Source organism: Pelodiscus sinensis, chromosome 13 (genome assembly GCF_049634645.1).
Source record: "Pelodiscus sinensis isolate JC-2024 chromosome 13, ASM4963464v1, whole genome shotgun sequence".
In the NCBI taxonomy this organism is placed as follows: domain Eukaryota; kingdom Metazoa; phylum Chordata; order Testudines; family Trionychidae; genus Pelodiscus; species Pelodiscus sinensis.
The window spans coordinates 41,995,534-42,009,768 of NC_134723.1; the positions used below are offsets into that span (position 1 = coordinate 41,995,534).

General features: G+C 40.7%; 1 protein-coding gene across 5 annotated transcripts in view; it reads left to right on the plus strand.

Annotated features, from left to right (window-relative positions):
- The window catches only part of MAMLD1 (mastermind like domain containing 1), a 445,827-nt gene that overhangs the window by 354,162 nt on the left and 77,430 nt on the right, over window positions 1–14,235 (plus strand). Inside the window, exon 1 of one of the 5 annotated variants that reach the window (XM_075941088.1) lies at window positions 6,833–12,308. The exons of the other annotated variants lie outside the window; for them this stretch is intronic. The gene's annotated coding sequence lies outside the window, so the exon portion shown is untranslated. Of the gene's footprint in view, window positions 1–6,832; window positions 12,309–14,235 lie in introns of those variants that run through there. 5 annotated transcript variants of the gene reach the window in all.

Here is a 14,235-nt window from a genome sequence, read left to right on the forward strand (position 1 = left end):
TATCACTCTTAAAAAGAAAAGGCAAGTACATAGCTTTGAGTTCAAGAAAATATATATCTTTTTTATAAGTAAGCCAGCGAAATTGACTCCTATAATTGAAATGGTTTGGCTTGTGCAGACTGCTGTCAGATACTGAATGATAGACTTTGAACTTTTAATGGTGTGAGTCGTAGTAATGAGAACCAGAGGAGTCAGGACTCTACTATTCCACTTATCTCCAACAATTATTCTGCAGATTTTATGATACTATGTTTTCTGCTCTCCAGGCCAAGACACTTTTTCAAGGAGGGGAGAGTTGCATAAATGAATGTCCAGATATATGGGAGTATCTAATAAAAAAAAAATCTCCTTCCATAAAGAAGTCCGGTATCATGAGAAACTTAAGGGAGACAGTAGTATTTAAGTTTGAGATTTTAAACAAAAATTGTTCTCTTCCCCCAATCCTGCTGATGGTTCTTCATAACACAGCAACCCCCGCTGAGAAGCTGAGTAAAAACCACAGGCTTCTTTGCTTGACCTGTCTACCAATAACTGCTCCCAAATCCAGCAGTCCTGTGCTAAAATTAATGCACTTTCCAAACCGTTACATGTGCTGTGATCTGTACTGTCCAACGTAGACCCCATTTAGGATTTTTTTTTATAAGCCAGGAAATCAATAGCTTTTTTTTATTCCCCCCCTTCAGAAGACAGTGCCATTATTTTATGCATCATAGCACAATTTCACCACGCTGACTGGCTGCCATAACAGCTTTTCTTGTTACTGACCACTGGATAGTTTCTCCAATATGGTCAGTATAAACATAATCATATTTGCAGGATTTTAAAAATTGGTTAAGGGAAATGTGTCTATGATCTGTGTACAAAGTAGGCTACCTAGCTGCATTGCAGGCTGGTGTGAGGCTGGACCTATTCAGCTTATAGATGAATGCCTATAGAAACTGGCGTGCATTGTATCCTGAAGGGTAAGTAAGGGCTCTGTGGGAAGAGACGCTGTGCTAGTCTTGCCTCTGGCTTTGCATAACATTGCAAACTGCAATATTAGGTTTCTGCAGCATCCCCAGTATTAGGCATCACAAACTGGATAAGCTACATAAGGGGTCATTATAACATGGAGAAGATACATGTACTGGTTCTGCTGGAGGCTGTCCCCAGGCTGTTTGTTATGTGTCTCTAACACTGTCACTACATCACACACTTCCTCGATCTTGGTATTACTCTACAAGCCTGTCTAATAGGAGCCTCTGTTGCTGATTCCGGCTTACCCTGACCTACTTCTTTCTTGTGTCCCAGCAAGCTGTCAGGAGCTATCAGAGCATTGGGAGCTGAAATAAACACTCACCGAGGGGAAAAGCGAGGCTGTCTCAAGTGAATTTAATTAGCTTTGTTTAACTGGCTTGTTTGCTCTGTAAATCACATAATTTTTAGTCAAATTTAGGGTGTAAAAATATCTGTAATTAAAATCAAATGGTGCACGACCTCATTAAAGTCAAGCAGTGTAGAAGTTCGGCAGAAAAGGTGTTTTAAGTCACAACGTATGCAGTTTTTTGGGGAAGAGGTATGAATCAAGGATACTTCTTCTGAAGAGCTGTTTATTACTGCAAGGTTAACGTCTTTGGGCTTCACTTTTCCTTGAATTTGAGAACTGAGACTTGGATCTTTATATCAAGTAGTGCAAGTTCACACGGTAAAATTTTACAGCTTCTTTTCTTGCTCTCTTGTGAGCTAAGCATCAATATGGCATGTGTAGGTTGAATCCCCGCTGATTTAACAGGACATAATTTACAATATGCCTCCTTTCTGCAGTGCCGTGTCCTCTTGAGTGGTGGCCACTGAAGTTATTGTATAATCGGGCTGTGCTAAACTAATCAAGAACCGGGTTGGCACGGCTTCATTGTGCTAAATTTAATGGAGGACAAAGACCAATAGGGCTTTTATCAGTGTGCATGTTAGGATCCAGTGTTTCAGATACCGTACTGTATTAATTTTGAGAATTGATACATTAGATCTCTGTCAGCATAAGATTTCAGCCCTTCGTCTGTTGAAGTCGAAGTTGGCACAAGTCCTATTCAGTGGTATCATGACCTGGCCTATATCATAGATCTTTCAAATACAGACCCTACTTCTCGCCTTGTCAGAAACACTGTGTTCTCACATTCTTGGCCCCCCCCCCCTTTACATTGTGAATGTATAGTCATACCCACATACATGCTTTTTAAGACTGCATCTGTTTCTCAGTTCCCATCCTTGCACTGAACCAAAACATGAACAGAAACACACTAAGGGCCCAGACAAATAACAAGAGAATGTTCAAAAGAATAAAACTTGCTGCCGTGCACCAAAAGGTGAAACACAACAGAGAAATTACTTGGTATTAATTCAGTTCTTCCATTGTGGTTGGCAGTGGAAGAAGATCTGAAGAAGGGCTCTGGTAGCTCAAAAAGCAAGTCTCTTTCATCCACAGAAGTTAGTCCAATAAAAGATATTACCTCACCCACCTTCTCTCTGCTAAATCTGTTTCACAAATCAGCAGGGCTCCCTTCATCTCTGGAAAGAATGAAACATTGTTCAAGTGAGATTCAACCATCTACCCTACTGAGATGGATTTATGGTACCTTAACTTCACTGAGGAACATAATGAACAGCTTATTTGGTTTCTGACATCTTGTACAGTTCAGTGATACACTGAATGGTCTAACACAAGTAGAGATGCTGCTACTTAGGTATTTATGTTTTGGAGCCCTTTTGGCCCCACCAAACTGTGTGTGCAAGACAAAGGGAAACTGCCAAGGTTGGCAATCACGGGTACTTCAAACAAAAAGACACCTCTTGGAACCGATTCTTTTTTATTGAAACCGGTTCCCCCACATTAAGGCTAAGAAGATGTATTGCAAGATCGAATATTTCCTTGTTGAATTAAAAGAAAAAAATTGTCATCACTGCAGTTGCTGGGGTATATACTATGTCCCTTCTTAAACATTATGGTGGGCCCTGCAGGGCTGGAGCAGCCCTCCAGTTAACCGTAATCGGTTAACCATTCACATCCCTAGTCCCTTCCCACTGAAATGTGTCTCTCTCTTTTTTTTTTTTTTTTTTTTTTTTTTGATGCTCTCTGGGACAGTCTTTGCTTTTGCTATAAATCTGCATCTGAATTTCCTTGAAGTCCTCATCAAGCCCTGAGTCTCCTTTGCTTTTGGAAAGTCTCAGGAATATGTCAAGCACTGCTGCCATCAGAATAATAAATAGTTAACTGTGGGCTTCTTAAATTTGGCTGGGGATATTTCATTAAGAGAAAGCTTCGCTCAGAGGATGCAGAAAGGGGCCAATGTTCGCTGAGTCTTCAGTCATTTCACTTAAATCAACCTCCTCCGACTGCTATTGACATATCAAGAGAACCAATGAGGCATGTTTAATTACGCATGCACTGAGTTTACAATTAGTCTGCAGACAGTGACATTTTTTCCCCATTTGATGCAGCAAGGAAAGATTTGATCCTGCAAAAGGTCTTATTAGCCTTAATGTGAGCAATTTTACCATTTTAAATGTAAGTGGAGTGTTCTTAGCTTCTAGGTCAAATAATTTAATCTGATGCTCTAATGTTATGGGTTAGCAACCCTTCTGATTCCTCTTTACTTGTAATAAGTCACAAAGGTATGGCTTGTGTTGCTTGATAAATGGGTTAACAGTATTCACAAGGCAGGTAATAGAAGTCCATATTAGTAGGTGGAAATTGGTTCTTGATGCTAGGCAGGAGAGTCTAATGAAAGTCTTATTGTTAGTTTTAGCTTCAAGATCCTTTGGAAGCTGATAGCTAAATACCCATATTACAATCTTATTACCTATTTGTCACACTATATAGCTTACTGGATGTTTATTAAATTACATTCATGTTTACAACCTGTTTGTATACTTTTCACTGTTTGTGTTCTCAAAGGAAATTTTCTGGAAGCATTTCAGAAATGCATAGCTATTTTCCCATTCCCTTTATAATCTGGAATCATCGTTGCCAACTGTCAACATACAAATAGCTTGGAAAATTTAAGTGTTTCCTGCAAAGATGCTAGAAGCAGCTAAAAAATGACTCTCTTTAATTTATGAATAATACGGACAATATCTGTAAAAATGCATTGTGTTCGTAGGTAGGGAAGAATTTATTCAAGCCATAAAAACAATGTTCTGATCCAGAGAGATGCACTTAGTTGGCTTGTGTGTGTGTGTGTGTGTGTGTGTGTGTGTGTGTGTGTGTGTGTGTGTGTGTGTGTGTGTGTGTGTGTGTGTGTGTGTGTGTGTGTGTGTAAATCTGATTCTAAACATTTCTGGTTCCTTTGAGAATGTTTTAAAAATACAGAAAAGGAAAATTTGCTATTTCAATCGCATCGCATCTGTAAATTCTGTTTGTGGAGCTCCTCTTCTCAGCTTAACATTTGTTCTTATTTTCTTTTTAAGCAGCACTTTACATTCGCTTTCTCGAAACTTGCTTCTTTTTTTAAAAGAAAATCTCTCTAGTCAAGTAATGAGCAACCTAGGCTAGTGAGTGGGCCGCATGAGTGGTCTTCTTTCATCTCAGTGGGCCGCAAGATTGTCGTAACCAAGATGGTTTCCCAGGGTAGTTTTGCTCGCTGCACTTGCATACCTAGACTTTTTGGTGTGTGCTAGCTGAACCATAGCAGCACTTTGATTGGACGCAGAGGGAGCCCACGGCACTCACAGTCTTTGTTGTGTGCAGTCATCACGCACCTCACTTCACGGGCCCTTGCTTTATGTGTTTGTCACTTTAGTAATATTGGTAGGGAAAAAAACGATGCGGACAGAAACCAGCAGAATCTGGCAACCCTGCGCATGGGCAATGAAACCAAATTGTCTTACGGGCCACACGTAGAACCCCAATGGACCTCATTCAGTCTGCGAGCTGCCGGTTGCTCATCGCTGCTCTAGTCTGATGGAATCCCTTGCGCAGAATGGAACAAACATCCCCCATGTACCTCTTCTGCAAGGAGGTTTCAGCAGATTCCAAGAGAGGAGGATGAGGAGGCAGGCTTTTTTACATGGTTTTAGGACTGGTAATTGTGTTTCCTTCAGAAGTCAATTTGGCCCTGTGACACAGAGAGCCTTTGGGCTCAGTGCGAAGCAGCAGGGGGAGGTGGGTTAGAACTGAAGAGCTTCTTACTCCAGCCCAAGTCCCACCCATTCCCAACTCTGTCTCATCTAACTGAGCCATTCTGCCTTTCCGTGGGCGCCTGTCTCCTAGCCGTTGATGCCCTACTAGACAGCAGAGAAGCTTTCTTTGCAATTTATTTTTGTCCTCAGGCTGTACAGGCCCCTGACTGGAAGTTGGTGCTAGTTTATACTTACTACTGCAATCCCGGACAGGAAGCTGACTTCTAGTCTCACTCTGAGAAATAACTGTAACATGGAGGAGTATGTAATTTTTCTGTTCTCCTAAATCATTAACAGGTGCCTTGGAAACACCAGCGTTTGGCTTCTCAGGCAGTTCCTGTGTAAGATGCATGCAAGACTCTGATCTGGCTTGCTGGTCCAGGTGGGTTTAGCCTTGGTGCCCACCTCAACCCTTATTGATTTCAGAGTGCTGGTTGATGGTGTGCTTGTTGAAATCAGTGGGGTTTAAACTGGCTCTCCTTGCGGACCAGTGCCTGCCTGGCAACCCGCACGGTGTGGCAGTGGACTTCTCAGGAGCGGGGCCAGAGTGCACTGGCTGCCAGCTCCACCCCTAGGGACTATAGAATAGTCAACTAACCGATAAGAATTCATAAGGTTACTCAACTATTCAATTAACTGATATTTAGCAAACACTTCCATTGGCTTCCCTTGCCCCTTGTGACTGCAAGGAGTGCCACACTGACCGGAACTGCCCTCAGCGTTTAATTTAGTTGGTCTTAACTAGACCTGCTACATTGAACGCCAGATGATCAATCTCTGTCGCGAAAAGTAAAGACTTGGCCTAGGATCCTGTGACATGAACCATTCCTGTTGGCTTATTTTTAAAAAATGGAGTTGTGATTTTTTATTAGATTCTGTACTGGTGAAGGGACAGTAGTACACTAGCTTTTGTTTTTTAACAGCTATTGCTGGTCACTGATTTTGCTTACTTTCTTTGAAAAAAATTACTGCTTTTTTTAAGGAACAAGATCATTAACATGTGCCTATTTGATCATGTATGTAAATTGTAGTGACAAGATATTTATAACTTCAGGTTACACCCTTGTTTGAGTTTGGTTTAGTGTGGTCCTCTTTCTAGAGCTACTCTGCACACCCTTCACACCCTTGGAAAAACTCAGCACAGTGCTATAAGCTATTAGAGATGCGGGGGCAGATATGATGTCATGATACATTGGAATCATAGGTTCATGAAAGGTAGAGTAGCTTATCAGAAGGGTGTTCAGGGCACATATCAGCAAGGTTTTTGTGATTTTTTTTATTTTTTTTTTTTGGTGGGGCTAGAGATGAGGAATACTTTGCACTGAAAATCCCTTAACATTTTTCAGGAACACTATCAGTTTAAAAATGTATTTAAACAAACCATCTTCATGTCTATTGCGTCTGATGTATTGTTTGTCACGAGAATAGGCACTTTATATGATTAACATTCTTTCGTCTTTGATAATCTGTTAATTTTCACTGCTTATGCTGATGGTTTCTCTTTTGTATTTACTCAGTTTGTCAATGGATAATGTGTTTCACTTCTTTTTATATTTGGTCTCTAATAATTTTCACAGCTTTAGTTTTTTCTATACTAGTTCAATGATGTAATGTTTGTGCTGTAAGCATGACAAAGAATGCTTCTCTCTCTTTCTGTAACTTCTTTAAATCTATGAAAACCTTTTTTATTAGCCGTCAGTGTTATAAAAGTTATTTTTAAATGTGGGTCAAATTTGAATCCAAATATCCCCCTCTATTTTTAAGTGTTCTTGAAAACCCAAGCCATTTTTTATGCAATACAACATACAAACTTTACATTAATTGTTTTTCAAGTAACATAATGTAGGAGGGGAGGGTTTACAGGGCAATACCACTGAATGGCAATATCAGTTGAATGGTCACAAGATTACTGTTTTATTTTCTTTTGTAACCTATTGTCACTTCATTTTCATTCCAGGTGGTTTTGAGTGACAGGGTGTAACTTTTTATTTATAATTAGGGTAGTCAGGTAATGCTCAGATAGTACTGATATTTCAGTAAATCTTGCCTGCTTCTATAGGTCTTGGATTTTATTTTAATTTTATTTTATTGACTTGACTTGACTTGACTTGACTTGACTTGACTTGACTTGACCAGGGAAATTACTTTAAATAATCAAGAAGATTTACAGAATTCATATTTGTGGTTTGTAACGTGCAAAGCCCGTTTTTGTGATGGCATCCAATAGCAAGTCAGATACCTAACCAGTTTAAGCCTGTATGGGATGTACAAGAAAACAGTGTCTGACTCCAATATTGTCCACTGATTCACGCTGACACTCTGCCATGGATCCTAGGAAAAGGTTCATTAATAGCAGTGGTTGGTGCCATGGAGATGTAAGACAAACCATTGCTTGGACCATTTCTCTGTTGAGATAGTTTGTAGGTTGTTTATTGATTGCGCAGGTCATTGGTGAAAGGTCAACGCCTCTGCTGTGTCGGCAGATAAAGATAGAGGAAAGGCACATTGGGGTCACATTCAAAAGGAATTCGGTCACGCTAGAGGAGGAACATTTCAAACCTTTATTTTCTCAAAAAAGGTTGTACAGCTTTCGGCCTGCATGTTCTCAACCCTTGACAATTAGGTTAAGAAACTTCATTTATAGCTAATGCTTTCACTATGTTTCTTCCTGGGCCTCCTTCAATTTAATAACCTGTTTTTTAAGCTGAAATATTTATTAGCTCTCTGCTGTAATTATTTATCTGCATTTCTGTGTCTGGCAGAACACTGCAAAAGATTTCTTTATGCACGACAGGATTGGCAATTTATTATGAATTACTGAACCCTGAACGTGCTGTGATCTATCCAATTTGTCTGCATTTATTTTGCAATTTTTGTTTAAAGGGACTGGGCGTCTTATAAAGATATGTACAAATGTTCACAAATTGCATATTTACTGCAATTATTTTAACTGGTATAAAGGAGATGAGATTAAACGCTCTCAGAATGTCTGATTCCGCACTGAATCTCAAGTCAGGAACATCCAGTTATCCAGAACACCATTTGAGGGACTTAACTAAATGAAAAAGTTATATTGGTTTAACTAAATATGACTTCCCCCGCACCACCAACAGTTTAGTCAAAATAGTGTAGAGAGCTGTGTGGATGTGTTTATTTGGTTCATTTTAAGTCAGTTAGTAATCAGTTTAAGTGAAACCATAATAAGGCACTCCTTAAACCCAAATAACAGCATCTGTAAGGGGTGTGTACCTGTTTATTGAAAAAAGCTTAAATTTACACTTTTCATTAAACTGGGGGAAAATTCTTGTATAGACAAGGCTTTAGGTACATTCCTTGGGGCTTCCTGAATTTGGAAGCCTTTACGCATAGCCAAATGTTTACAGAATGAGCGTGAAACTTGTCCTGATGCACAGGGTCTTCCCCATCCTGCTTAATTTCATATTGTGATACTGTATTCAGTGATGCTGTGAGACTGTATTCAGTCTGATGCAGGCATTTTTGACTGGAGTGAACTTCACCCACAATATTATGTGTTGGGGGAGGGGGAGGAAGAAAACTTACGCCTTTCATTGGCCGACTGTATCAGACATTGAGGGCGCATTGGTTCCCTTTGACAGTGTTCTGAAAGGTGGATCAGAGAGCAGAAATGTGTCCTAATAAAGGAAAGGAACAAAGATTTGTGTCAGAGAGATGGGTTGGTTTGAGTGATCATTTTAATATTGTCACATACTCAGATTTTGTGAGCCCCCCAAATTAAACCCTTGTGTCTCTTTCTTCATTGACTTGAAGCCAGTTTGCTCCAAGTTTATGGGCAGGGTAGATTCGGAGATCTTCTTTGATATTAAAAGTAATAAATCCTGCCTGGTCCCTGGATAGTCTTTTTCTCAAGACTGCGCAGGTAGCTTTCTGAATTGTTTCCATTCTGCTATGTAAAGATAAACACCCCTGCTCCGACCACGGAGGTCTGAACACAGCTCCTTCGGAGCCACTCGGAACTGGGATGGTACGTCAGAGGTCTTTTGAAGAGCCAAACTTGGTGTCTCACAACAAATATAGCAAGGTTAAGAGGACTGAGCTCTTATTTAAGAATTAGACACCAATACTAAACCAGCCGAGCCACTACTACTTGCCCCGCTTCAAAAGTTCATATTTTCAGCTTCACACAGTTACTATTTTTGGCACCCCACACAGGCACGCAATACGGAATAAGTTTAGCTGTGTTTCTTTGTAGTTCCACTTATAGTTAGTAATCTGCTGCTTATTCCCAGCCGTTAGAGGAGGAGTGCTCCAGCCAACAAAATAAACTCAAGATGCCACGTGTGCAGTAGATTCTGTGCCGGTCTTCCCAAAGCAGAGAAAGTGAGGGGACCCACGATCAGGTGATGGTATAAAAGAAACAGCATAAGCTCTATCATCAAGATGAAATTCTGGGGATTTGGGAGAGCAAATTCAAAGGCTGAGGTCAAGATGTGATACTGATGATGCTGAACACAAGTTATGCTTGAATACGGTTCACCAATGGAACTATCAAGACCACTGAGACACGCCTTCTGAATCATATAAGCATTTAAAAGATGCAAGGCTCAGCAAGATGCTGCAGCAGAGGGGAAGAATAGCATGCTACGTTAGGACCAACTGCAAGAAAAAACAACAGATTTGAGTTTTAATTTAGAGAACTAGGGGACTGGAAGTGAAATACAGAGCATCTGGCCCTATGTTACTGATTCAAATCCTGCCCAGATGAATAGTAACCAAATGTTGTTGCTAACCACTTTACTCTCTCTCTTTCTCTCTCTCTCTCATGAATCAGTCAAACTTTGCAAGGATGCTACCCCTTTTGTACCTGTTCAGAGTCCTCTGTGTGACCACTGATGTCCAGCTGGCATCTTTCACCTGCATGAAACATGCTTGAAAGTTAAAGGGAAAAAATAATTCATTAAAGAGAAACACTGTTCTTGAAGACTCATGGTCTAGAATTATTTCCTTTTGGGTTGTTACAAAGACTGGATGCTTGAGCCATGCCTGTGCAATAAAGCCTTAAAGCTACTAGCAGAGTAACTCATCACTGCCATACCCAAAATGCCATATTTGTGTTACTAGGTGTTTGCACTCCTGTTCTAGAGAATCAGGCCTTTGTTTACAGAACCCCTTTATATTTTCTCTATTTGTCTGCGTGAGGCCTGGAAAGGAGGAAGATGGGGTTGGGGGGAGGCAACCTGTAAAAGATGATACAGCTCATGAAAAGTAAGCTGCTGAATAGACAAATTGTTTTATCTAGATAGGTTTTGTATTCCACCATCTGTATTCCAAGAAAGGTACAGTAAAAACAGTGTCCTGGTTCAGATATTGCTATCCCAAACAGAAGATCTCTCTTTGTAATTTTAATGCTTAAAATCCAAACCCATTTCCATGTATTTCTTTAATTCCTCCCTTCTCAAAAGAAATCCATTCACTGTTGATGACATTTCTGTTTAGTTGCTGAAAAAAAATTGAACTGGTCTAAAGTATTTTGCTGTTTTGTGCACCCCCGCAAAGGAGTATTTCCTCTGTCAGTTGACTCCGAAAAGGTCTTGTGCTTTCAAGATAGTTTGCCTAACAGGTTGAAAAGAACTCTGGAACCTTAAGAAGAAGGATCAGTCATCTGTTGGACTGTATGAATGGAAATCTGAAAACCCAGACTCAGAACAGAGGTTCCTACATTTATTTAGTTGTGTGAAGCTTTCTCCGCTCCTCCAGTCACTCCCCACCCCACTTCCAAAAACCTTCATGAATCAGGCAGTCTTCTGAGGTGGTGGCTGACTGTAGTGCTAACATTCCTGCCTAAAACACAAATGTGCTCTGGTGAAAAGGAGAAGCAGTAGCCTCCGTATTATCAAAGGTTATCAGGTATCCTTTACGAGCTGAAGGAATTTTTTGCCGTGAAGGAGAAAGGGTAATACACTGTTTTTCTTTTTTAAGTGAGACTGTGACAATCAGAATTGCAGGCAGTAAATTTCCTGTCTCCACTTTATCAGTGTGGCTGAAGACAGGACGGCAAGATGCATGTGTCCAGAAAGGTTTCCTGATTGAAATAAGTCCTGTCAATCTAGGGATCCAAAAAACCAAATAAGCTCATTTTTATGTGACTGTAGATTCTTCCTCCTGAACTGTACCGGTGAGGCACTGAAATTCTCATGGTGGGAACATGGGAGTTGACTGTGTGTTTTTCAATTGTGCTGTAGTTGTGACTAAAAGGAGGTGGGGAATTAAAGCTGGCAGAAGTTTTGTCTTTACATCTGAGGAGAAAATGCTATCACACCCTTGCCATGCAAAAAGAAAAAAAAGCAGTTAACAGGAGTCTGTGCAAACACAATGGCTCTATCTTGCTCTATTATGCCACAAAGGAGTGGCTTGCTTAATCTCTGAAATTAATAAAGCAGAGAGGAAACAGCTCTTAAAGAGATGTGTCTGCTTCCTTCCTGTTCATAGAATTGGGAGCCTGTGAGGTAATGTCATTTCACATAACTAGAGGGCTCTTCTTATAAAGGACAATTACAGTAAATGTAGCGAGCCTGGAATTTTTGACTTTTAAATATTTTTTCCTGCCATGGTGGTGGGGAATTTTATTTGAACTCACATACATGGTGTTGGTAAACATCATTATGTGACCACTCAAAAGTTGTCACCGGTTTTATATTTGAGAGATTTTAATTTTGCCTGAATGTTGTCGCCCCGGTGTCATATGCTAGAAACCGGTCTGCAGTCGTGCATCATACTATATTTATACAGTGGTATAAATGCAGTTTCAGCTAGCCTATTAGCCCAGGAAAATGTCAGTGTAAATAGAATTAACTCAGTATATTCTAATACAGCAGCTCCTTTTCCACACTGTAATGGCCTTTTATAGTTACTCTTGGAATGGGGCCAACATAACTGATAAGCAACAGGCGAGGTTTTCCTGCACGTGGTCCTGGCTACTCCCATCAATTAGTAACTTTTTTTAGTGTTAGGAAGACCTTTTGCTTCAAACAGTAAAGCGCAGTTTTGCGCCACACCTAACCATTGTCGGTCAGAAAGACAAATGGAGGGAGAGAACAGAAACGTCTGGCTCGCCAAGAAACCTTCCGGTTTGTGAAAACTGTCTCGGGGAGGAAGAAGGAAGGCCCTGGGAGGAGGTACAGTAGATTTTTTGACATTTTGATGCGTCCAAAAGGGCCCATCCTGTACTCCCTCTACTCCCATTGACAAACTAAAGGTGCTTGGCATGTTTCAGGATCACACACTCCATCCAGCTTTCAGTTCCTCTAACAACTAGTTAGTAATTTCTATGGGCAACAGGGTCGACAGTCTCGCTGGGCCATAGGGCGCAGGGGGAGGGGACTATGTGGCTTCAGAAGGAGCGGGGGCCTCAGGCAGAAGTGTGGGGCTGGGGCTAGGCTCCCCCAGGCTGCTCGTTGCATGGGGCTGCGGCAACGATTTAAAAGGGCTCAGGGCTCTGGCTGAGGCCCTTTTGAATCACTGGGCCCCCTCCACCGTTGGCTGGCCCGCCCGGAGGTAATGTTATGCAGTAGGAATGTTCTACTGAAAGTGCTACATCTTGAACCACCAGGGCAGCACGCTATAATCCAGCCATGCTCCTTGAGTGGTCATTCAAAAGCGAAAAAAAACCCCATCCATTTGGGAGCGAGGGGTTGTTTGTTTGTATTTCTGAGTCACAAATCAGGGAATGTGTAATAAAACAACTCCCTATCTACAAAATGCAGAACAGTGCAGTACCGAACAGCAGCACAATGTACTTTACATATGAACAATAGCAAGATGCTTTGCAGAAAATGTGTTTTTGATTATAAAGATTACTACGCCTGCTACCCCTCCTCCCTCACTTACTATTGGATTCATCATTGTAAAATTGCAGAACTGCGAGTGTCTTTTCGGCATTCATTCATCTGCATGATTTGTAATGACTGTTGTGATCTGGGGAAAAGAGGAAGTTTAAATTTCTAGCAGTTGTGCATCTAGCCACAGTTAACGAGGCATCTAATTTCTGTGCAAATTCAATAGCGCATTACCACCGTCCTGCCAAGCAGATTCAAGTGCACTTTGGTAGTTTTCAATTTGTTTTCATATCTCTGCAGTTATCAGTATGTGTTTAAGCTCAATCTAGTTCAGATTTTTTTTCTTTGTAAAGACTGTATGAAGAAATGGTTTTGTATCAGTATGGCTCAATGACAATCAGTGAGGTTTGGCAACTTTTTGCCTGCTTAATTCCACATTGACTGTTCATACAGTACTCAATGGAAACTGTATTACCATGGTGCCTTTTCATCTGATGATAGCAAAGGCTTTCAGACAGTGGGACTAGTTATGTCTCATTCTTGGCAAGGTGGGTAAGTAATGTGTGTGAGTCGCATCACTTACCACCAGAATCCAGCTGGTTTGTAAGCGAAATGGAGCAGCATGCATCAACTACAACCAAGAATTTAGGCTGGAAAATAATAGAGGAAAAATTATGGATGCACTTGAAATGTCAATGGGATTTTTAATGACCTGTGACCAGGTTAGCACTCCACACACACTATGAGATCCCTAATAACTAGAGGCAATCATAATCGTAGCTAAAAAGCCTCAGAGGGGTAGCTGGATTAGTCTTTAAAAACAATGAGTTGGCCTGTGGCAGCTTAGAGACTTACAAAAATACATAGTATCATGAGCTTTTCTGGGTAAAACCCACTTCATCGGATGAGTTGGAGTGGAAATACATATATCTCTTGCTTTTTATTAACAGCAGAAGTAGTACCGGACAATTGGAGGACCTATGTTAATGAGGCTAATTTAGTGATCTGGATGTGTCCCATTCGTATAGCTTTTGATGTGAAAAAGTGGATGTTAAAGGCAGGAGAAATTGGCTTTGTAATGCGCCACCCAGTTAATGCCTTTATTCAAGCCCAGGGCAATAGTGTCCAATCTGTAGATAAATGTCAGTTCTGTGGTCTCTCTGTAGTTGGTCAGTGAAATTCCTTTGTAGAAGAATAGCTACTTTTAAATCCATGGTTGAGTGACTGGGCAAGTTAAAATGTTCCCAAGTTCTATAAGTTTATGTGT